Source organism: Vidua chalybeata, chromosome 15 (assembly GCF_026979565.1).
Source record: "Vidua chalybeata isolate OUT-0048 chromosome 15, bVidCha1 merged haplotype, whole genome shotgun sequence".
NCBI classification, from domain to species: Eukaryota; Metazoa; Chordata; class Aves; order Passeriformes; family Viduidae; genus Vidua; species Vidua chalybeata.
Window position 1 is genome coordinate 18,159,688 of NC_071544.1, and position 23,660 is coordinate 18,183,347.

The window sequence follows — 23,660 nt, forward strand, 5'->3', positions numbered from 1 at the left end:
CAGCAAGGAGGCTGTTGAGTAACTTTAGCCAACACATTTCCATCCCCACCCACGCAGCAGGATCCTTGTCCCACAGCCCATCCTGCCTTTGCAGCCCAGCCCCGCTCGGGGTCCCTTTACAGCCCCCAGCCCTGCAGAGCTCCCTGCAGCTGCAAAAGTGTTTCTCCAGTCTTACCCCTGCAGGTGAAAACCAACAGCTTCAGTTCCAGCAGACACTCCAGTAAAAGAAACAGACAAATAAATTCATTCTATCAAAGAAAAGTGATGCATAACCACTTTTTGCTTGTACCCACAATAATGGAGGAAGATGAAATTCAGCTTTCTCCAAGTATTCTTTTTGCTAACGTTATGAGACAGGTATATCAGTAGGTTCTTTCTGCATTGAAAGTACAAATACAGAGTAACAAAAAAACCCACCAAACCTATTCTGAGAGTTCTTATTGGGATTTTAGTGAAGTTTTTAAATGTCCATATTTGAAATTATAAAAATCACATTTCATGTCATTCTTCAACTTGGAATGTTTTCAAGGGACCAGTTTCATTTTTCTGTGTTTTCCACAGCCCATCAAAAAAAGCGATCAGAGCAACAGCAAAGTTTTCTTCTGGGTTTCAGAGAGACTGACTTTTAATCTCCAGCGTGACACTGATCTATGCCTCAGCAATTCATTCAATCCCCTGGTGTCTGTTTTCAGTTTTTCAGTTGCTTACCTTGCCTGCTTAATATTAAAGTTTTCCAGAGCAGAGAACAGCACTTATAGGATTTCTGCAGCATCCAAAACATTGGGTCCCTAATCTGCACACTAATTCAAGGTAAATGGTTCATTTCCATGTTTGGGTTTTTTGCATATTACAATGAAAAGAAGTTTTCAACGCTGAAAAGACAACTGGGCTGATTAAAAACCAACCCCTGGAGAAGGACAAGCTCTGCTCCTTCTTCAAGGATGCATTTAGAAATTACAGCTCCATTCAGCAGCTGGGAAGAGACTGGAATCTATTATTCACCAATCAAGTTGTCATCACCTGGAAGATTAGATGGTGGCCCAGGAGACAGAGCCAGCAGAGGTTTATACATTTCTTGAGAATAAATAATAAAAACTGAAATGCAGCTTTAAGGAGGGCTTGGTCAGGGAAGTGGAAGGAGAGAAGGTCCTGGGGGGCAAATGACCATCACCAAGGGCTGTGACACACGGTGTGCCACGGTGAGCAGGTGCTCCTCAAACACACTCAAGGGGAACTCAGCAAGCACAGTCTGAGTAAAATCTCACACGGTCAGAATGAATGCCTTGAACGTCACCAGCCCAAGGATGGGCACTGGGGTGCCCTGGGAAGATGAGAGGCTGTGGGGACCTCAGGGAGCTCCTGCTCCCTCTGGGCTGGAGCAGAGGAGATGCTGATAGCATTTGTGGGTGACAGGAGGCTGGGAGTGATTGTGAGAGCTCTGGAGGACGGGACCAGAATTCAAAGTGCTCTTGATGCCGTGGGAGTGCTGTGAAATCAGCGAGATGAAGGCAGTTACAGGATGCCTAGAGAGGAGAAATCACTGCACAGGCAGCAAATGGAGAACATCTGGCGAAGCAGCAGGATGGCAGGAAAGGCTCCTTCGGTGCCTGCATAGGAAACAGCAGCTCTGAAACAGAGCCTGGCCTGCAAAGGAGCTGCCACAGGACAAGGACCGGGACAGGGCTCTGGAGATCAGCCCCTTCCGAGGGCTGGGAATGAGCCCCTGCTCAGCTGCCACCCACCTGTGCAGCTGGAACAGCCTCTGTGTCCAGGACATCCCCCTGCCCGGGACATCCCCCTGCCCGGGGACATCCCCCTGCCCGGGGACATCCCCCTGCCCAGGACATCCCCCTGCCCAATTCCCCCTGCCCAGGGACATCCCCTGCCCAGGACATCCCCCTGCCCAGGACATCCCCTGCCCAATTCCCCCTGCCCAGGACAGCCCCCTGCCCAGGACAGCCCCCCTGCCAGGCCCCCTGCCCGGGGACATCCCCTGCCCAGGACATCCCCTGCCCGGGACGTCCCCCCTGCCCAGGGACATCCCCCTGCCAGGGACATCCCCCTGCCCGGGACATCCCCTGCCCAGGGGACATCCCCCTGCCCAGGGACATCCCCCTGCCCAGGGACATCCCCCTGCCCGGGGGACATCCCCCTGCCCAGGGACCCCCCTGCCGGGGACATCCCCCTGCCCAGGGACATCCCCCTGCCCAGGACATCCCCCCTGCCCAATTCCCCTGCCAGGGACAGCCCCCTGCCCGGGACAGCCCCCCTGCCCAATGCCCCCTGCCGGGGACATCCCCCTGCCCAGGGACATCCCCCTGCCCAGGGACAGCCCCCCTGCCCAATTCCCCCTGCCCAGGGACAGCCCCCTGCCCAGGGACATCCCCCTGCCCGGGGACATCCCCCTGCCCGGGACGTCCCCCTGCCGGGGACAGCCCCCTGCCCAATTCCCCTGCCCAGGGACATCCCCCTGCCCAGGACAGCCCCCTGCCCAGGACAGCCCCCTGCCCAGATCCCCCTGCCCGGGGACATCCCCCTGCCCAGGGACAGCCCCCTGCGGGACAGCCCCCTGCCCAATTCCCCCTGCCCAGGGACATCCCCCTGCCCGGGGACATCCCCTGCCCAGGAAGCCCCCCTGCCCAGGGACATCCCCCTGCCCAGAACATCCCCCTGCCCAGGGACATCCCCCTGCCCAGAACATCCCCCTGCCCAGGACAGTCCCCCTGCCCAGGACAGCCCCCTGCCCAGAACATCCCCTGCCCGGGGACATCCCCCCTGCCCAGGACAGCCCCCCTGCCCACGCCGTGTCCCCGTCACAGCAGAGGGACTGGGGCCCTACGCTTTGGGCCTGCTTGCAGCAAACCACAGCGAGCAGGACACTCCCAGGCACTCACATCTTTGCTCACAAGTCTCTTGGGCCACCCCCAAGTGGCAATTGATGTCTCCTTCTGCCAGAGCAACCCCAGGCACCCTCATGAAACAGAGGAATAAAAGGAATGAAATCCATTTAAAATGGGTGTTTTCAGCAAATATGTTACAAAACCATTTCAGATCCTTCATTCTGAGTGTCCCATTACCAAAACACAAACAGTCATCTCTCAGCCCTTAATACAGTTGGAATTATCTTACCTGTCCTCTCCATTATTCTTGGTGACAAGTGAATGGTATAAATGCCCCACAGCCCCTGGATAAATAACTTCCCACACAGATTAGGCTAGATCATGCAGTGCTAACAAACATATCCATGAAAAGGAAATGGACGTGCTAATCTAGAAAGATTTAGGTGAAGGAAGGAGCCATCAATCTGTCAGGAGTTATCAGGCTGTGTTTCTCCCTGTGTTACCGCAGAGATTTCTTCTTAAACTCTACCCTCACTCCTCTGGAGATTATGCAGGAATTGCAGCTGGAACACAATTAAAAAAAAAAAAATAGGGCTGTTACCAAAAGGGGGTCCAAACTCCAGGTGTGGAGAACGCCTTGGCAAGGAATTAGTCTTCTCTTTGAAACTTCTGTTTCCCTAGTTAAGGAAGCCGCTACTGTGCAAGGCAGGGATAAAGGGGGAAAGAGACAAAAGCCACATTCCAGCTCTGCTATCAAAACAAACAAACGGGGGCTTCACAGAACCTGTGCCACGTGCACTGATCAACGTTTTGGGCTGGATTTTGCTCTTGTTTCATCACTTCATTGCCTCTTTAGCTTAGAAGACATTTGTTGCTGCCCCTGCCCACTCGGACACGTCGTAACTCAGGCGGGGTCCCAGCAGGACCTGCCCTTCCCGGGGCTCTCCATCACCTCGGGGGAAATGAGGAACCGAGAGCAGCTCCCAGCACTTCCCGGCCCCTTCCAGGAGCAGCCCCAGCCCCGCTCCCGGTGCCCTGCCCAGGCTCAGCCCTTGCACACCTGCGAGCCCGGGGACACCTGGGGGCACCTGGGGACAGCCAGGGACACGGCTGCACTGCCACCAAGCTCTGCTGGACACCAGCTGAGACTCCAGAGACACAAATCAGCAGAAAGCAGCAGAAAGCTGTTTTAAAAACTCTAAAAACAACCCCCAATTTTTCTTCAGGCAACCTGTACCACTTTCAAGCCTCACAGACATTTCAAGACCCCAGCATTTCATTGCAAGTAGGGAAAATCTGCGTGCTCACACAGAGAAAAACTTGTTCCTTTTATTGTGTTATGCTGCTTGAAATCTGCCTTTTCCGCGAATGTGAAGTGATAATTCACACCATGTTTTCTTTAAGGAATGGGAGGAAACGCCTCCCATTTCCACATCAATTAGAGGCATTTATACACTAAATAACCGGATAGTTATTTACTGAATTACACCGAGGCAGCTTTAGTGCTCCGGACCAATGGATCAGTCAGTGAGTGGCCAGCGGGGGATGTGTTATGTGTGCCAGGGCACCACGTGCAGACTGCTGCTGGAGGATCCCACAGCGCCTGAAGAGCGACGGCCAAAACCCACAGCACTTTCAGGACATCAGGCTGCCTGGAATGAGACTGAAATCCTAGAATGTAGAATGCTTTGGGTTGGAAGGGACCTGAAATTCACCTTGTTCCACCTCCTGCCATGGCAGGGACACCTCCCAGTGCCCCAGGTGCTCCCAGCCCAGTGTCCAGCCTGGCCTTGGGCACTCACAGGGATCCAGGGGCAGCCCCAGCTGCTCTGGGCACCTGTGCCAGGGCTCCACCCTCACAGATTTCTTCTCTAGGAAAAACTGGATCTCATAAGCTGTAACTCCTTCCTTCCAATACACCTCCAAGTACAATCCAGAGGCCGGTGACTTTCAAGCATCTTCATGGTTTAGTTCATTTAGAAAAGGTGAAATGGGGTGGATGACAACCTCTTTGTAATGGCATTAGATTAAAATATATTCGTATGCATACTTCAAATGATCACTGTAAAGTTCCTATTCCAGCAGGCTGAGATGCCCGTGCCATGTTTTCATGGGAGTTAACAGAGAGTTCCAGGGTCACCTGGTTTGTCCCAGCTCCTCTGGCACACACTGGCCACCCCCAGCAGTACCTGTGGCTCTCAGCTCCTGCCCAGGGCAGGATCTGCTCCTCCATCCTCCCCCAGCTGCTGCAGCCACGCACCAAACCCCGGTGACAGGGCAGGACAGGGAGAAGCACCACCAGATTCTCTGAGCTCTGACTGCAGGACTGATCACGCTTGATGTCGGCCAGGAATCCATCCAGTGGCCGGTGGGAATCCTGCAGTGCCTCTGCAGCCCCCGGGGATGGAGCAGGGCCCTTCCCCGGCTCCCTGCCGGGCACTTGTCCAGCACTGAGTGACTGCAGAAAGCGCCCCCTCCATCACACACAATCGCTGCCAGCAGCACCCCTGCCTGTGAAACCCCAGCACTGACCAGCTCCAAGCAGCTGAGTCTGCAAGAGCTGATCACACCAAAGGCTGAAGTGCAACAGCCCCGGGCAGCAGAAATTGCATCTACGGCAGTTCAGTGCATATTAATTCTACCTTAAAAATAAATTAGAAAAATAGGAAAAGAACACCTCTGTGAATGCTCCACAGTAACCTGTGGACTACATGGCTGTGCCAGAACAGAGAGGGGCACTGGTTTACAGGGTGAGCTAAACTGCCCTGCCCCTCCCTGGCCACGGGCACAGCTGGGTTTGACGCTGCTCCTCACTGCCTTGAGCCATGCACACAGCGATGTACACGGGCTCATCTACACATTTCAGAATCCTTGCCTTTGTGGCAACCTCGTGAATCAATTTTAGAGGCAGCCAGTGGTATGTAGAATGTTAAGACATGTTAGAACATTACGTTTTTGTCTAAAATATGGGCAGTGCATTCAGATACCGCTGAGCTGAGCTTTGACACTCTCCTGCAGCTCTGGGTGTAATGTGTCTGCTCCTGCTTAAAATGGGCAACAACACTCCCTGTAACACATTTATCCAAAACAAAACCTCTGACACAAAACACAGCCCTGGCACAGGGTGCCAGAGCAGCTGTGGCTGCCCCTGGATCCCTGGCAGTGCCCAAGGCAAGGCTGGATGGGGCTGGGAGCACCCGGGACAGTGGGAGGTGTCCCTGCCATGGCAGAGGGTGGGATGGGATGGGGTTCAAGGTGGCTCCCAATCCAAACCATTCCATGATTTTGTGCTAATGGAGCAGGAAGCGAATTCCCCATGTTTTAGAGAGCTGTGGATGTGTCCCTGTTCAGGAGCAGAGGACTCATTCCTGCAGCAGGTCCCCTGCAGCAGGGCTGGCTTTGACACTCTCCAGCCCCTTTGCGGGCGTGCTTCTCTGCTTTGTTTTCAGCTCTGACCCGTTTGGACTCCTGACCCACCTGCAGATGAGCCTCTCGCTGCAGACCCTGCATCAGTGGCTGAAGTAATTCCACTTTTTTCCGAGCAGGGCTCCAAGCCCAGCCGGCAGGAGCCGTGTTTGAAGTCTGCACAGCGCCGGCTCGATACCATTCCCATCACTCAGGTTAATGAGCACAGTTCATCAGCCCCGTCCCTTTGACTCCTTCTCTCCTGAAGGGAAAATAATGCATTTAACATGTCAGATATTTAAAGGGTTCTTTCATGTGCAGCCTCAGTTCATCGCTAATAAAATAGGTTTTACTCCGCTGTTTCATTCCCTGAGCATTCCATGCTATATTGAATTTAAGATAGAGCTTCTTGCCACGTTTCTTAGCAGAAAATAGACATCTGAAGACTCATTAAAGTCTTCCAGGCTTCCAGTTGCCCTCTGTCAGGTGGCATTAGACAAGTGCTGTAACGAGGAGCAGCACCAAGCCCAGGCATGGCAGCAGCAGGACCCCGTGAGGATCCCCCTGGCTGGAGCAGGGGCAGCCCCTCAGCCCCCCTGAACTCCTCCAACCCCCCCTTCTGGGGAGGCACAGAGCGAGTGACCCCCTCCAGGGGCAGAGGTTCACTGCAGGAATGGTGCTGAGCAGCTGCCTTTCCCCAACACCCTGCTTTTCCAGGAGGGATTCATTCCAGAGATGAAAGCATCACTCACTGGCTTTCACTCTTTGTCTCTGCCAAGCTTTTTTCAGCAAGACACAAACTGGGGGCTGTTTGTCCTAAGCCAAATGAACGTCATTCATCACCTTTGGAGAACCACCATCACTGCAAGTTAATGCCTCCCAGAGCTTCTCGGCTGCAAATTCCTTTACAATACAAAGTTAAAATCAACCTCTGAAATGCAAATAACCCAGCAACCTCCACAAGATGATTTATGCCATGCTATCGTTTTCATGAAAATAAATTAAAAGAAGAAAATGTAATTTAGGGTGAACTGCATTGTATATTAAAAAAAAAGACTGACATTATGTCTGCAAAATGGAGCACAATGTGTTGCTGCCATTGCTGCTGGAGGTTTAACCTTCCCAAACGTGGAGAAAAGGATTCTGATTTATCTAGTCTGATTTTGCATACAACCCTTTTTATGGCTTCGGGCACGTCCTGAAAAGACACGTATTTTGATTTCTTTATGTTGCTGTCATTTCAAGGGAAGGCAGAAGTTTGATTCTCGGTCAGTGTTTGAAACAGAAAAGGAGAATGAAGAGTCGCCTGCAGGAGCAAACCCCGATCCCTGCACGTGCCCTGAAGGTGGGACGTGCTCCTGGCACAGCAGGCTCCCCACGCCGGGCTCAGGTGTGCCAGGGCATCCTCGGGGTCACCTCGTGTGTGGGAGAGCCAGAGCCTGGGCTCTGCTGAGCTGAGCTAACTGCACCTCCTGCCACCCACCTCGTGGGCAGTGTTAACATCTGCACGTTTGTTCTGCTCTATTAAACCTCACCAAATGGAGGGGAAAAATCTATTTTGATAAACTGAGCGGATATGATGAAGGCAGACGGGGCAACTGCTCCACTCAGCACAACTCCCAGCAGCAGCTCGGCCTCCCAGCTCCTCCCTGCTGCTCTGCAGCTCACCTGGGCCTGGGGCCAGACCGGGAGAGCTCCTGGGGCTGCTCAGTGCCCCAGGTAACAGAGCTGGGATGTCAGAGCCAGCACGGCCAGAGCTGCAGCCTCCCCGCAGGGTGTCAGGGCACAGAGCTGAGCCCAGGACCCTGCCCCGAGCCCCGTTAGCGGCACAGAGCTGGTCCTGAGCTGGCACCAGACACTCCTGAGCTGGCACCAGACACTCCAGGCTCCCAGATGCTGCTGCAGGCACGAGATCGAGGAGGGACAAAAAAAAACCAGGCTGCCAGAAGCTAAAACCTGACAAACGGCTTGTGCACAGAACTTGGGTAGGTTTTGTGATCTCCACCCACATAAATCACCAACAGCAGCTTATAAAATCCCAGGATTGATCTACAAGGCTCTCTAAGCTTCATTTTAAATCACAAATTTCATGCAAGTAAAGACACAGGCCTTAGTCTTATTTTTATTACTACTAATAGCTGTAAGAAAGAGTAGTGCTATTAAAAAGCAACAGCTGCTTACAAATGAACAGATCTGTTCCAAATCAGGGTCATTTCTCCTGGTAACGGTAAGACCCTGTCAGGCAATCGTAATCCTGACAGGAAAATACTTCACCTTCACTGCTGGCCTCCAAGATAGTAAATCTGAGACAATCTGTCAGGTTCTTAAAATATAATTCCTCCTTACTAGAATTGATCTTCTAAAACAGGCTGAGGGATGTGGTTCCTCATTCCTTCTTTTTCTCTACATTTTCACTGGTAAAGTCTCAAATCTGCTCAGGGTTGTTTTGTTCAGCCCCCAGCACAGATGTTTTCTGCAGGAAGGGGAAGTCTTCAAAGAGAAAAATATCACAAGCATCATCCAGGAACTGCAAAATCCCAAGCTGCAACTTGGATTCTGCCAGAGACAACGTGGCCTTGGGAAAAACCACCTCTCCTCCCTGCAGGACCTCCATCTGCTGCTCACTAATAAAACGGGATTATAAAACTGCCCCCTCCCAAAGGGCAAGTAAAACTGAAGGTGAACATTGCAATACAAGCAAGACACGCTTTTAAAACCTGGCAAATTCCCTTCCAGCCTCTTTTCTCTTCTGTTCAGCGGGAAGCAGCCCCATTTCTACATGAAAGCTGTGGACCAGCTTTGCCATTTACACAGACTTCCTTCAGCAGTCTGCAGATTAAAGCTAGAAGAATAATCCATAGCACTTAATTTATTCAATGAATTTAGCCTCATTTTCTGTTCCCAAAATGTCTGCAAGCTATTTACCATTTTTGCCATGGTTTCCTCATTACTCACAATTATTGCTCCGTACCTCTGGCTCTGTAAATTACTCTGGAACAATTGGCTGAGCACGTTCCAGAAGCTCTCTGGGCTGGTTTCAATGTGATGCACAGGGCACCGTGGCTCTTGCTCCCTGCTCAGCGTTAGGGACAAGAAGAAAGGGAACAGATGGGGCTGGGATCCAAAGAGCCACGTTCACCACCTGTGCCCGGCCGCTCTGGGGGGCTGCAGGCTCCTGCAGCAGAGACAGGGGACAGGCAGCCCTCTCTGCTCCTGATCCTGCAGCGTTTCCAGCCCTTGGCACACCAACAATTCCTCGTTAAAACGCGCATCTAGCAAAAAAATCACATTTTTTGAGAAACGATTTTTTGTGTCTGAATATTTCTTTCTGTTGGTTTAAGTCCATGTTTTCATAAGCATTTCCATCAGCATGGAGAATTACTGCAACGTGAACAAATTCTCTTTGGTTTCAACCAAGAAAGGAGAAGTCCTTCAAGGTGTGTTATTGGAGAGAGAACCAAGAGGTATTTTAACAACAACAGAGTGGAGTCACTCGTGGGTAGAGGGGCTGCTGGCAATGTCCATGCAAGCTCCCACCAGACTGGCTTCATGGAGGTTCTGAGACATTTTAGCATTTTAATGTGTTATTGGCTCAGCAAATAAATAAATTAGAAAGTGCCAAAAGAGCTTCTGGAAAATACATTAAGGCAATTTGCAAATAATTGCAGTGAGTTGGGCTATTATGACTTTGACTTCTGAAGTATAAAATCTCCCAGAGATAATGACGATAATCATATTGAAAATAGTTGCCACCCTTTAATCTTCCAAGACTAAACAGAGATCTTTGGGAGTCTGGGACCCTGTCACTGTAACTGAGCATCTGACAGGAGGGAATGGGGGTGGATGGCAGCGGGGTCGGCGTGGCCGTGCAGGATCCATCAGCTCCATCAGCTCGGGTTCTCCTTCCCACAGCTCTGTCACCATCAAAGGGCTGTCAGAGACACTGCTCCCAGGACAGATTTGGATCTCAGCACCTCGACTGGGCACGGAAAATTCACTGCTCACCTTATGGACAGCTCAGGAAAAATGGCACCAAAGCCCTGGAACCAAAGTAATCTGCTGACAATTCTGTGCAGGCGCAGGATTGCTACCGGGAGCTTCATTTTTCTAAAGACAATAGAAATACAGAAAAACATCCAATTTCAGCTGCGCAGAAACCAGCAGAAACCTCCTTCTGCCCCCTCTGTCACAGCACAGGCTTTTCTTGCCCAGCCCTTGCTCTGGCCCAGGCTGGCAGCCAGGCACTGCTGCTGCCCGGGCAGGGCGGCGCTGGGCACCGAGGGGCAGGCACTGCACCCCTGAGGGCCTGCAGACTGGGAAGGGGACGTGGGAAACGTGCGGCGAGGCTCCCTGGGGGCTGGAGAGATTTAAGGAAAAAGAAGGGAAAAATTCAAACTGCTTAAGGGAAGGGCCCACAGCAGGTTTAATGTCAGAGCCTTGGAATGCAATGGAAAAATCCCATTGGCTTCAGAAAAAAAAACCCCAGACTAAATCCAACCTTTCAGCCTGATCTGCATTACCTTCAGAGGATCTAACTCAGAATAATCCCCATTCCACCAGGGAAGGGAGAGCTGGCCACCTTTCTGAGAGCGGAAGCTCTCCATGCAAAGACTCGGGGAATCAAAACTCTGGAGATCAAAAAAGGGTCTCCACAGTTCTCAGACATCCCTGTCATCTCCAGGCCGTTAGACTTGGGTTTTCCTTCACACCTAAGCCTGATCAAGCGGTCTCAGCAGCATTTGAAATTTCCTTTTTCCGAGTATCCTCATGTTACTCTCGGCAAGTCTGCCTGCGATGCGCTGCATGGACCTTCCAGCCTTGGTGTTTGTAGCCTCAAAATGCTCAGCAAGAGTCATACTGCCCCTTAAGTCATCCTTCAGCCTCGCAACACAGACTTTCTTTCCTGTTTCCTTATAAACCCTAGCCCACTTGAACCGTTTCAGCAGCTCTTTGAACCATCTCCACCCCCAGCCCAGGGCGTGAGCAGGGCCCCAGCGGAGGCTGACAAGGGATGCTCGTGGAGACACCACTGCAGCTGCTCTGCACCCAGCACCTGTGACCCAGAATCAGGCTGTGCTTTCATCCCACTCAGCCTCAGAACCAGAACTCCACCTGCCACTAAAAGCTCTCTGGAAGTCGGCGTTTCCCACGTGATGCTCCCTCAGCACAAGGATGTGACTGACGCCCTTGGTGCTGCAGCTCCAGAAACGGCAGCGAGGCACCTCTGCCCCCTGTGCACCCCCAGGGCCGGCGGCTGACGGGAGAGCTCGGCTCCAGGGGTGGGAAACACCTCCCCGCAAGAAGCAGGTGAGGATGATGAATTTTAATTCGCTTCTTCTAAATATCTTCGGGTTATTTTCCCCAAAAGTGGGCTGACAAACTTCGTCTTCTTCAGTTCTCTGGCAGTAAAGCCACGGTACCAAATTTGTTGTGCCTTCCCTCCCACCCACCAGCTTACGATGGCAGGGGCCCAGCCAAGGTTTCCAACACGTTGGCGTGGAAAGCACTGGCAGCCTTCTGCTGTTCCAGGGAAGGAAAGCTGCGGGGTTTGATAGACAGCTAGATAGATGGATACAGCCAGAAATATGCTTAATTATGCAATGTCACATTTCTGAGTTATTGATACTGTTCTCCCTTTTTGGAATAACAAAGACACATTTCAAAACTTCAGTTAAATTACAATAAAGGACAAAATCTATTCATTTGGACTATTTAAATGGAGCGTATTTTCTTCAGTAGATGTGGTCTTGACTGTTAAGCACAGCTCAAGCGATGCTGTTAAAATCCTCCACCCACCACTGGTGTGTTGAAAGTCAGCCAGCCCAGAGCTGCACACTATTATTACTTAATACATGTTATCTGTGATCAAACAGCATTCCTGATACAAGTATTTAGGAATTAGCTTTTAAATGGTATTTTTATGGGGATTTTTTTACAAAACAAGTCAGGCATTAAGTTGGGTCATCAGGAAAGCAATTGAACTTTGCATCTGGAGCTAAAATAGAACTCTTAAAAATTCCTCTCCAAGTCAGCTTATTGTACAAATTTATTTAAACCTTCACAGGACTAATTATGGCATTCATCTGCCAAGATCAAATGCCCCCCTAGCACTGCACTAGAGTGGCTGGTGCAGGCAGAGCCCAGCCCTCACCCCAGCACCCAGCAGCTCAGCACTGCTGAACATTCCCTGGAGCCAGGGCCCAGGGCTGTGCTCGGCCTCAGGGGAGAGAGAGGGGAGCACGGGGGGCCAGGGCTGGGCTGGTGCCTTGGCTGCCCTGCCCTGGGGCTGCCCAGCCCTGGGCTGAGCTCTGCCCCTCGCACCAGGAGCCACCAGCCCTCCCCTGCTCTGAGTGCCAGCGGCAGAACAGGAGCTGGGCCCTCGCCCCTCACTGGCACTTCACTCTGCTCCTCTCCTCATGGCTTAGAAATAGCAGAGATGTTAGCAAACAAAACTGAAGGCTCACCTTGTGTACCTGCGTGGATCTCATCGATTTTCACCCCAAGCCTGCTGGGCAGCAAACAGGGGTTGTCACCAGGGGGAGAGGGTCTCATCAAGTCACCACTGTCACAAACCTCTGCTGTTGCCTCCAGCACAGAACTTCGATGCTGGCAAAGCACAAGAGGACACACAGTGAGGAACATTGATTTTCCAAACATGGCATTCATCAAATGACACAAATCAGCTAAATGACATGAAAATACATCTGGAGACTTCATAATGTCACCTTCCATCCTGATAGGGTTTGACAGACACCAGCTGAAGAGCTGCTTCAAGCTGCAGAACACCATCACAGGGTAAGATTATTCTATCCCTTTAATAGCAGCTATTTTCCTGTCTCTTAGGGGTTTTCTTTCCTTCTAATTTTACAGCTGTTACACTAGTGACATGCTTTCCACTATCCTAGTTAAAATTAATCCCATTCTCAAATCAAAGTACATTTTGTTTTACACTGAGGGAGGAGATGGAAGAATTCCTGTCCCATCACATCTGACAGAAGGGTGGGAAGGAAACTAAGGCAAAGCAATCCCTCAGCACTTGGCTGTCTTGGGTGAGGAATGTGAGCATGAACCCGATGTTGTGCTTCACTTGCAGCCCTCTCTGAACCAGCCTGCTGCCTGCCCCCCTCGGGGGCTCCCTCTGCCTGGGCCCCGTGGCAGGAAGGAGCTGGGGCTGTGGCTCCATCCCGAGTGTGCCCCGAGCGCTCGCACTCCTGCCGGGACCAGCAGCTCCTCAGCAGCCCCCAGAACCTTCCAGCACCCAGAGCGTCCCAGACAGGCAGGACGTGGCCAGAGGAGCGGGACCTGGGGCAAACCTGCCGTCCCTCGCGCTGGCCTTGCGTGACGGGAGAGGAGCTGGGGCAGCACAGGCTGCAAACACCCACGCAGGGCTCACGCCTGCACAGCACAGCCAAAGGCTTTTGAGAGAGCAGAAAACGATCCTTAACCCCGCAAACAGCCGTTGCTTTCTGAGGCAAAAGTGCTCCACTGGCTGTTCCTGCTGCAGCCAGCCCCCCTGGAGGAGCATCCAAGCAGTGACGTTTCAGGAACATTCCTGGGCACTCCAGCATCTTGCAAATGTTTTCCCTCTCCTCCTTCTTTATTATATATTTATTGCTGTTGTGCAATAAATATAAATATATTTTTATATGTATATATAATTATTTATATATTTATGATAATAACATTATAATGTACAATATTATAATAAATAATATATTATATATTCTATATATTCTATACATTATATATTATATATATTATGTATTATATATCGTATTATATTATATTATATTATATTATATTATATTATATTATAATAAATAAAATTATAATAAATAATGTATAATAATATAATAACATTGTTATCTATTTATTTATATATTTATATATATTCTTAAAATAAATATAAATATAAATATAAATATAAATATAAATATAAATATTGATATAAATATTGATATAAATATAAATATAAAGCTGCAGCAGCAGCTTCCGATATTTCTTCTCAGACAAGACCACACTTTAGCTTGATTAGACAGTAGAATTATTAAAATTATTCCAATTTAAATCAGAAAAATAAAATATCCAAAGTTTTGTTTCTCTACTTCAGTTTCATGGCACAGAAACTACTCAATATTTTTAAAAGCTTGATCTGGTTTTTATCATTAGTATCAAACTTGATCCACAGCAAATGAAGCCAAATGAAAGAAACTTACACTAATTTCTGATTTGCTTAACAGCGTGTTCAACTCACCTCAAGTGCCATCAGCCTCATTTTCCTAATAGCACTTTTTCTGCAAATCACTTTCAAATAATGAGGAGGTGAAATATAATTTTTCCACAAAGAAAAATTGGTAGAAATAGATTGAGTTTTTTTGCAGCAGTGCCCTTAATGTCAAAGCAACTATTAGTCAATAAAATCTAAAATTTTGGAAAAGGGAGTGAGTGAAATTGAATTCAAGAATCATTATAAAGCTCATTCTCTGCGCTCTAAACTAAGGGGGAAATGGGTTTTCCTGTGTTTGCATTGCATTTCCCCTCACTTAAGTTGCTTTGGGAGAAAATGAAACTTTATATCATATAATTCCAAAAGGTAACCATTGAGATTATTAAATGAAGTCTCCAAAAAGCTGCTGTAGTCTGGAACAGATCAGGACTTTGATAAGCTGTGCCTCCCACACAGCATCCCAAATCCCAAATCCCCAGCGAAGTCCCCTTGGAAAGGCTTGGGACTGCATGGGAATAAACCCAGCTGCGTGCTGGTACCCAGGAGGGGCAGGGGGTGGCTCCCCACTTCCCTGGCAGTGCCGCTGCCGGGCTGGACGGGGCTGGGGGCAGCCTGGCACAGTGGGACGTGTCCCTGCCGTGGCACGGGCGAATGCGGGGGGCCCCAAGGTCCTTCCAGCCCAAACCATCCTGGCGTTCTGGGACACCTGGGCAGGGCACGGACACTGCTGTGCCCCTGGCCACCCATCCCCAGCCCTGCGTCCCCCCCTGTCCCAGGGGGATGCGCACGCAGGGAACGCCTCCCCTGTCCCCGGGCAGCGCCAGGCGCGTCCCTCGGGGCGCTGCCCGCAGGGAACGCTGCTCCACCGCGGCTCCGGTGCCGTTGCTGTGCTCCTTACTGGGGCTGCCGCTCGCTCCTCTAATTAACGCTCCCGCAGCAGCTAGAGCACGGAGTGACAAGTGCTGCTTGAGCCCTGACAAATAACCCGCTCCCAGCCACCCCCTCATCCCACCCACCCTGCCAAGCACAGGAGATGCCACAGGAATGCTTTGAAGGAAATGAACACCCAGCATGGATCCAATTTGTATCTTCCACATTTAATACAACTTGATGGGAGGCTGAACTAGGATAACACCAAACTAAAAATAGCTGCTCCTGTTATCAGAGTTGTTCACTAATTCTGACACAAGCCAACATGTGCCTTTATTAGGAACTCACAGGAGTAATTTATCTGAATGAAATTGCAATATAGAATTAGTACCGTGCACCTGTGCCCATTGCTGTGGCTGATTTGAATCTGTACCCAGCTTTCAAAGCACATCAGAAGCACCAAGCGCACCCCGGCTGTTCCTGCTGTCACATGCTGGGTGTCACATGCTGGGTGTCACATGCTGGGTGTCACATGCTGGGTGTCACACGCTGGCACGTGCACAGAGCTTCCCTCTTCTCCAGGCAGAGCTCCCTGCCTTCCCCTGCTCCCACAGGAGCGCCTCTGCAGGGGGAGCAGAGGGGAGAGGGGGTCCCCCAGTGGTGTTAGGAGTGGGGCTGGAGAGGCTTTACCCTCACTAACGGCTGGGAGCACTGGAAAAGGAACAAAAACGTTCCGTTCCCTGGCATATTTTGTGGACTGTGTTCTAGCTGCCAGGCCATTCCTGTCAGTGACACTGTGCCAGAAATGCCGTGTACCTCGTCCAGGTGCAGGGTCCTGCTCTCCCTCTCTGCAGGGACGGGGCACAGGGACATCGCTGCTGCTGGGCTCCACACGCCCACTGCCCACGGAACAGATGTGCAGCTGCTGGGGAGAGCAAACACAAACAGAGGCTGTAGGGGAGAACACGTTTGTTCAGCCGGAAATATCCCCAGCAGCGCCCTGGGGAAAGCAGGAGCGACTGGAAACTGCTTTGCTTCTCCGGGAACGTCAGAGGGCAATGGGAGCAGCGCTGTGGGGCTGAGGGGCCCTTCCCCTGTGCTCTTTGCACAGATTCTCTGTTAAAGTGCTGCCTGTCCCTGAGACAGCACCCCCGTGCCACCCGGCTGCCCCCGAGCCTGCGGGCAGGGACGTGCCCCGAGAGGAGCGAGGGCTGCCCGGGACTCGGCCGTGCTGCTGCCAGCACGCAGCCAAAGGGTCAGCCCGGGGCTCAGCCCTGCCCCATCGGGGCCCAGCCCGACAGGGGACACACCCCGCCAGGCTGCCCTGGAGCCTGGGGACGGCTGCTCGCCCCCCTGCCCTCGCAGGGGACCGCGGGCTCCAGCCGAGCCGCGGGACGCAGCCGGCGCTGAGGGGCTTTCGTTAGGCACTCGGGAAAACATAATCTGAACTCTGGTGCCTGCTCCTGCCCTCTAGGTCTGGCCTGCCGCTCCGGGACAAGCCTGACTTCACAGTGCCACAGCTGCTCTCGGGGGTCCCAGAGCTGCTGGCCCCGCACGGGTGACCACAGAGCTCAGGCTTGGCCTGGCTCTGAAGTTCTTCCTGCAGCCTGAGCCCCTGTGTAGCCCAGTAAAGGCCCTGATATTTGGGTGTACTTGAATATAAAATATACCTCCTTTAATCAACAATTGAAGCATTGCTCATATTTTACACATGTGCTGAAGTCCCAGGGGAGGAAACTTCGTGCTCACCTTTAATTGAAGCCTGACCTCGATTTGAGCAGCTTGCAGGGAAGGGCTGGAACTGGGGCAGGTCTAAGAGCTCTCCCTAAGCTAGAGCTGTAAAAGTTGAGTCCCTCTGTCCCAAAGGACCCCATCCCTCATCTCAGCTCCTTCCCTGGACTCCTCAGGGCAGCCTGAGAGCTGCTGCCCCTCCTCAGAGAGCGACAGCAGTGCCCCCATAGCTCAGGGCAGCACTTGGGCCCCACAGCAGTGCCACACCTGCCCCATCCAAGCATTCCAGAGATGCAGGTCCTGATCCTCGGAAGCCAGGGATCGGTATCTCCAGCATATTTGTAACCTTCACAGCGAGGGCTCAGTGGAAAAGCTGCAGCTTCCTTCTAAAGGACAGGGTAAAGAATCAGCATTTTATCTGCACCACTTTACTGGCACTGGGGCTTTTCTTGCCTCTGTCCCAAAGCAAGGCAGTAAATCAGTTGGCATTGAATAAATTAAATTAATCCATCTGAAATACTCACCTTGCACCACGGGGTAAAACAACCTATAGAGCCTCCTCCAAAGAAGAGGAGTTGCTGTTTCAGGTCTGAGCAGAGGCTACACAGCGACTACAGCAGGTACACCAGAGACACGCAAAGGGATTTTAATTGCCTGCGACTCCGGGGCTGTCAAACTGCGGGATGAGAGGGAGAAGCCTTTATGGTTACCTCACAGTGAGAGATGAGTGGGGTGTTTGAGCTCGAAATGCTTTTACGTGATAAGGGGCTTAAAATAGTAATCAACTTTTCTCATTCAAATAGAAATGTGTTTTTCTCTCCCGTGGCTTCGTGCATGTGCTGAGCCGGTAACTAGGTCATGGAGGCAGGAGGAGCTGGGGGAGGAGAATAACTTTTGTATCCCGGGGATAATTCAGGCAGCCGCTTCCTGCGCTGCGGGGCACAGCAGGGACCGCGGGCGGGCAGGTTCCTCCGTGGCACCAGGGACGGGGCCCCCACCCCAGAACTCCCCCTGTGCTGCACCCCACACGTGAGCTCTGCAGCTCTGCCCTGCGGGGCTGCAGCCGCTGGCACGGTGGGTCAGGGCTGTGCCCGACACAAGGAATCCTGCCGGGGCGTCGCTGCCTGCCCGCAGCCCTGGCACAGGCGGGCACGGGGCCCAGGGCTGCGGGCAGCTGAGAAGCGCCCCAAGCCCAAAGCTCGGCGTGAGGCTCGCTGCTTTCCTGGCGCTGGCCTCTCTCTGTTCCAGGGGCTCTGGATCAGGAGGGAACCCGCACGGGCACGCCCTGGAGGCCGCGGAGGTGCCAGCATCAGGGGCACTGCTGTCCAGCACAGCACCGCGGGGCCAGCCCCAGCCTCCAGGGCTCTCTCGGCTCGTGAAGCTGCCAGGGACAAGGAACAGACCCTGCAGAACATGTTGCTTCCTAAAAAGCAGATTTAAAGTACACTAGCCAGGAACAATGCATGTATTTTAGCTCATAGGGATGGGATAATGGTGATACACTTAGAAATGCTTTAGGAAAGCCGTGTTTGCGTTCCTACACCCGTAGGTGTGCACGCAGCTCAGGAGCAGCCAGCCAGCCTGTGCTTACCGCTGCTCTCCTGGCCCCTGCAGAACCTCCCACCCCTGGGCTGGGCTCCACTCCCCACGCCTGAAACCAAGAAGCCGAGTCCTCCAAGCCAGGATAGACATTCCACCTCTGGGAAGCAACAAAATGAAGATGTCACTTATGAAGGGAGAAGCTGCCAGGTTTATTAGATACGTGGTGATCAAATTAGAGACTTGCTCATGTGGAGAACAGTTTAACATATGCTTGGAATTTTTTTCATCTACTCAAACCCAAGGCCATCCCCGCGCTACCTACCTGTGGCAGGTGTATCACAGTGAATCCCCACATTTCCAATTCATTTCTATCTTCCAAAGGAACCTTTTTGGCAAATAACACATTGAACCACTGCCAACGATCCCCCCCAGTGTGTGGTGAGGACTGGGCTGCGGTTCTGGAACTTGTTCAGATGAGTCCTTCACATCCAGTTAGTGTCTCCTCACTGCTCCCCGTGTGCCATATTGCAGCTAATTACTGATTGCATTCCCTGGAATTTATTCACTAAAACAACAGCAAAAATGCATAATTCGGTGTGGCAGATCCTCAGCAATTCACAGCAGCCTCCCATGGCAGCAGCCACATTCCTGCTACAGCACCGGAGAATTTAGATATGCAAATGGACAGATTGTTAGTTTACAACTGAAACAAAACAAGAGATGCTTCTCTTAACAATTCCTGCAGAGCTGCTGGGGTGGCTCCTGTGTGTGCCTGGGTAAGAGAAGCACCAAGGGCTCTTAACTGTTTTCAGCCTGAAAAGCACTTTGAGCTCTTCCTGTTTCTCAGGCATTTGCATATTTTCTCCAGCATTTAAATTCCAGTTCTTCTACCCTGAAACCAGCATGTTGCAGCTGTCACAAATTTATAGGCACACATAATCATAGAACCCACTTGTATGTACAGCCAAGCAGCTGAATGTGTGTGCCTGTATAATGACAATTATAATTAACAATACCTTAATATATTGTATAATGTATGTCTAATTAATACAGCTATATTAATGTATAGCTATATTAATGTATATCCTGTTTATTTATCGGTATGATATTTCAAACAATTTACAGTAAAACTGAAAATAAAATATTTTGTTCTTCATGGATGAAGTATGATGAAATTCAGATATACCAAATATTGAATGCAGGTATCTTATTAAGTAGAAACCATTTGCTCTGGGATGTGCTGGAGAAGGAGGCAGATGAGGGAGTCGTTAGGGACTCATTCAGGCTACAGTTCAAAGGACCAGAGAACTTGGGGCTGCATGAGCTCCCCAAGACACAAGAGTCACAGAACCATGGAATGGTTTGGGCTGGAAGATCAATTCATCCCACCCCTGCCATGGCAGGGACACCTCCCTCTGCCCCAGGCTGCTCCAGCCCCAGTGTCCAGCCTGGCCTTGGGCACTCACAGGGATCCAGGGGCAGCCACGGCTGCTCTGGGCACCTGTGCCAGGGCCTGCCCACCCTGCCAGGGAACAATTCCTGCCCAATATCCCATCCAGCCCTGCCCTCTGGCGTGGGGAGCCATTCCCTGTGTCCTGGCACTCCAGACCCTTGTAAAGAGTCTCTGTCTTTCCTGTACCCACAGTCAGATCACTCCAAAGCCTTCTCTTCTCCGGGCTGGACAATCCCCATTCTCTCATTTCCCCTTTCCTCTGGGAGAGCTGCTCCCTCCCTCTGGAGGCCGTGGTGGCCCTGGCTGTGTCCCCAAGAACAGAGCAGCGTCACAGAGCACAGCTGGAAGCGAGACCGAGAGCAGCCTGGGCACAAAGCCCTGCCAGGGGCTCCCAGCTGGCATCACCAGAAGCACCCAGCTGCACTCCAGGGCAGGGGTGTTCAATACCAACCCGAGGCAGTCACTGCATGGAGACGGGAACCTGCTTCCCCAAAGCCCAAAGCTTGAGGCACATCAACCAGAAACATCAGTCGTGAATAAAACAAGGGGAAAACCCCAGGTTTAGCTCGAGGGAACTGCAGGTTATTATGGAAGGAGCCATGGCACGTCTCACAGATGTGAGAGTAACACCCACAGGTCAGTGCCAGCTCTACGGCAGATCCCAGGCTCGCTCCTGCAGCATTCCTTGGTCTGAGCCTGGCTCAGCTCTCTGCCCATCGCCCTGGGGCCGGGCCTGAGCACGGCTGGATGACAGGGACAGCCTGCCCTCGCTGCCCTCTGCCCCAGGCTCAGCAGGTCCCTGCTGCACACTGACCCGAGTGCCAGCTCCAGGCAGGGCAGGACACGGAGCCCCACAAACGCAGAGCTGGCCTGCAGGGACAGGAGGCACCGCTCCTGCCGCAGAGAGGACAGCAACACACTCCATCCTCGCCGGGAGCTCCTCTGGGGCGCTTCTCACAGAGGAAATCGGGATATTTGTTTTCCCGATGCCTGGCTTTCCTCACTTGAACAAAGCCCAGGTCCCAGGCAGCTGTGCTGGCAGTGCTGACGCGCTCCTGCAGGAGCAGCCGTCCCAGCCCTGGAGCAGATGGACACATGAAATAATTACAGCTGACAGCTGACAACAAGACTAAGAAGGTGTCGGTCCCACAGCAGGACCCTGTCCTTTGAAAAACACATTTAAAACTTCAGCTTAAAAATCCACAAGCACACTCAAACCCCACACTGGTTGAACTGTTTGTTTTCCTTCCCTTTCCTGTGACTCTGTCTTCCTGGTTTCTAATGAGCGACTGTCCAAATTTGAGTTATAAATGCTAAATATACAACCTTAAGGCTGCACTAGAATCAGATTTTTTCAGGTGCCTTTCTTACTACACAGTCCAAATATAAATATAAAACATGTATTTTTTCCAACTTTACTGCATATTCCTGCTTTCTCCTGACTCTGCTCACATTAATTCAGCAGTGGGTTCCCAGAAAGGAGCTCTACCCTCGAGCACTGGTGGTGCCTTTCCATCTACTCCAACAACATACATCAACATTTTATAAAAGCCATAAAATATGCTGCAGTCTAGTTTTATCTTCTCTCTTTGAACATGCAAATAATTTGACTCCATCTTGCCCAACCACTCAATAACCAGTGATAGGATGAGCAGGGTAATTTACTGCCTGGTGCTGGCAGAGGAGGGGAAGAAGGGGCGGGTGGAGATGCCTTTCTGTCTGAGGCACTTTGTGTGAGCAGTGCTGCCGCTGGAGAAGTCTCACTTCTACTCAGTCTTTCATCCCTGTGCACTTTTCATCTTTCCCACGTCTGAAAGAAATCCTGAGCACAAGCTCCTGCTTGTCACACGCTGCTGCTCCCTGCCCGCTGCCATCCCCTCGCTCGGTCTCACTCCCGACTCGGAGCCACTGGCAGCTCGTGCCTTGCTCAGGGACCCCCACCACCACCAATCCCGACAGAGAACAGCCTGTGCCAGAGGGACCCCCACCACCACCAACCCCGACAGAGAACAGCCTGTGCCAGAGGGACCCCCACCAACAACCCCGACAGAGAACAGCCTGTGCCAGAGGGCAGCTCGGGCACAGCCTTGGAGCAGGAGCCCCGGTCTGCCCCAAGCCTGCTCCGAGGCCCAGCAGGGTCCCAGAAGCCTGGCAGGGTCCCCCAGAGCCTGGCAGGGTCCCCCAGAGCCCGGCAGGGTCCCCTGGGGTACCACAGCCACCCAAGGCCAGAGGGCCCCTGTCCAGGGCTGTGGACGTTCCTCATTCAGCCTCGCTGCCCACGAGTGCCACACACGGGGAATAACAGCTGCCCTGGCACTGGGCAAGGGCTGGAGCCTGGACTGGGATGGCTGCAGCCAGCTGTGCCAGGACCATGGCAGGCAGAGCCTCCATCCAGCGGGGCCGGGGGGCTGCGGGCACAGGGCTGGGGAGCTGGCAGCAGGGCACTGGAGCTGACCGTGTGCCCACCGCTGGCACAGCAGCCCCTGCACCAGGGTCTGTGCAAGGGGGGTCTTGGGGACCCCGAGAGACCCCACCCGCCTCCCCTGGGCTGTGCTCCACAGCGTGTGGCCAGAGCCCCAACCAGCCCCAGTGTGTGACCAGAGCCCTGACCCTCCCCAGTGTGTCACCAGAGCCCCATCCCAGCTGATCCTGCACACAGCATCCCCAGCTCCACAACTTCCTGCTGTCAATCAGGCAAGCAAACCGCAGTGAGCATATGGCAAGGAGGAGGTGGGCTGGCAGGCCAGAGCACGAGCAGCAGTCCAGGCTGGTGTTTTCCAGAATTACTGCCACTGACTCTAATTAAGCTCTCCCCAGACCCACCAGCTTGGCGAGATGAAAGCAGGGCGATCACGCCGAGGAGCCCGTGCTGCTCTCCCTGTAAGCACTCCCAGTTCTGGGGCTGAATTCACACACCAACACATCATAACTGTGCTCTGCAAAGCCACCATGACCAACTTTCCAGCCAATTTACACGTACTCCATGGATGCCTTGAGTCACTCTGTAAACAGAATATCGTTTTGCCTTTGTCAGACAAATGAAACCTTTGTTAGAAAAAACAGAAATCCCTCTCCTCCTGCAAAGAAATTGTTCCATTGAGAAACAGTGGCCCAGGTCCTCACAGCCCCATGGGCACAGCCCAAAGGCTCCTCTGTGCCAGCCACAGCCTCCCACAAACACACACCAACCAGCCTTGAACTCCAAATCAGCAGAGCTGGGACAGCTTTTCTGCTGGTGTTTGGTGTTCTCATTCCCAAACACCAAAGTTTTGGAATTGCATCAGAACTTTGGCTTCCTTCTTTCTCTAATGAGGGTTGCAGCTCTGTCAGCTGAGAGAGCAGAAACTCTCTTCTCTCCCCTGCTAAAGGCATCTTTTTCCAACTTCCATGCACTGTACATATATGCATGTCCTAATCTGTCTGATAAGCAGTATTAGAAGAATCTGCTCTGGTGGTGCTGTGTCTCCTCATGGCTGTGAAGAGGAGCACCAGCTGAGGCTGAAGGAAGGCCACAGCCACTCTGAACAGGCAGAAAGCACCTAACAGGGTGGGATGGGAAGGAAACGTTCAGGCACGTTTCCAGACAACAATG

At 52.1% G+C, this 23,660-nt stretch overlaps 2 long non-coding RNA genes across 2 annotated transcripts; both read right to left on the reverse strand.

Annotated features, from left to right (window-relative positions):
- Window positions 1-313: 313 nt before the first annotated feature.
- LOC128795694 (uncharacterized) lies at window positions 314-4,830 on the reverse strand. The gene is made up of 2 exons (XR_008433609.1): window positions 2,895-4,830; window positions 314-1,607 (listed from the first exon to the last, which is right to left on the reverse strand). It is a non-coding gene; the product is annotated as an uncharacterized LOC128795694 (long non-coding RNA).
- A 5,445-nt stretch (window positions 4,831-10,275) lies between these two features.
- LOC128795695 (uncharacterized) lies at window positions 10,276-16,234 on the reverse strand. The gene is made up of 3 exons (XR_008433610.1): window positions 16,159-16,234; window positions 12,710-12,851; window positions 10,276-10,352 (listed from the first exon to the last, which is right to left on the reverse strand). It is a non-coding gene; the product is annotated as an uncharacterized LOC128795695 (long non-coding RNA).
- Between the last annotated feature and the right edge of the window lie 7,426 nt (window positions 16,235-23,660).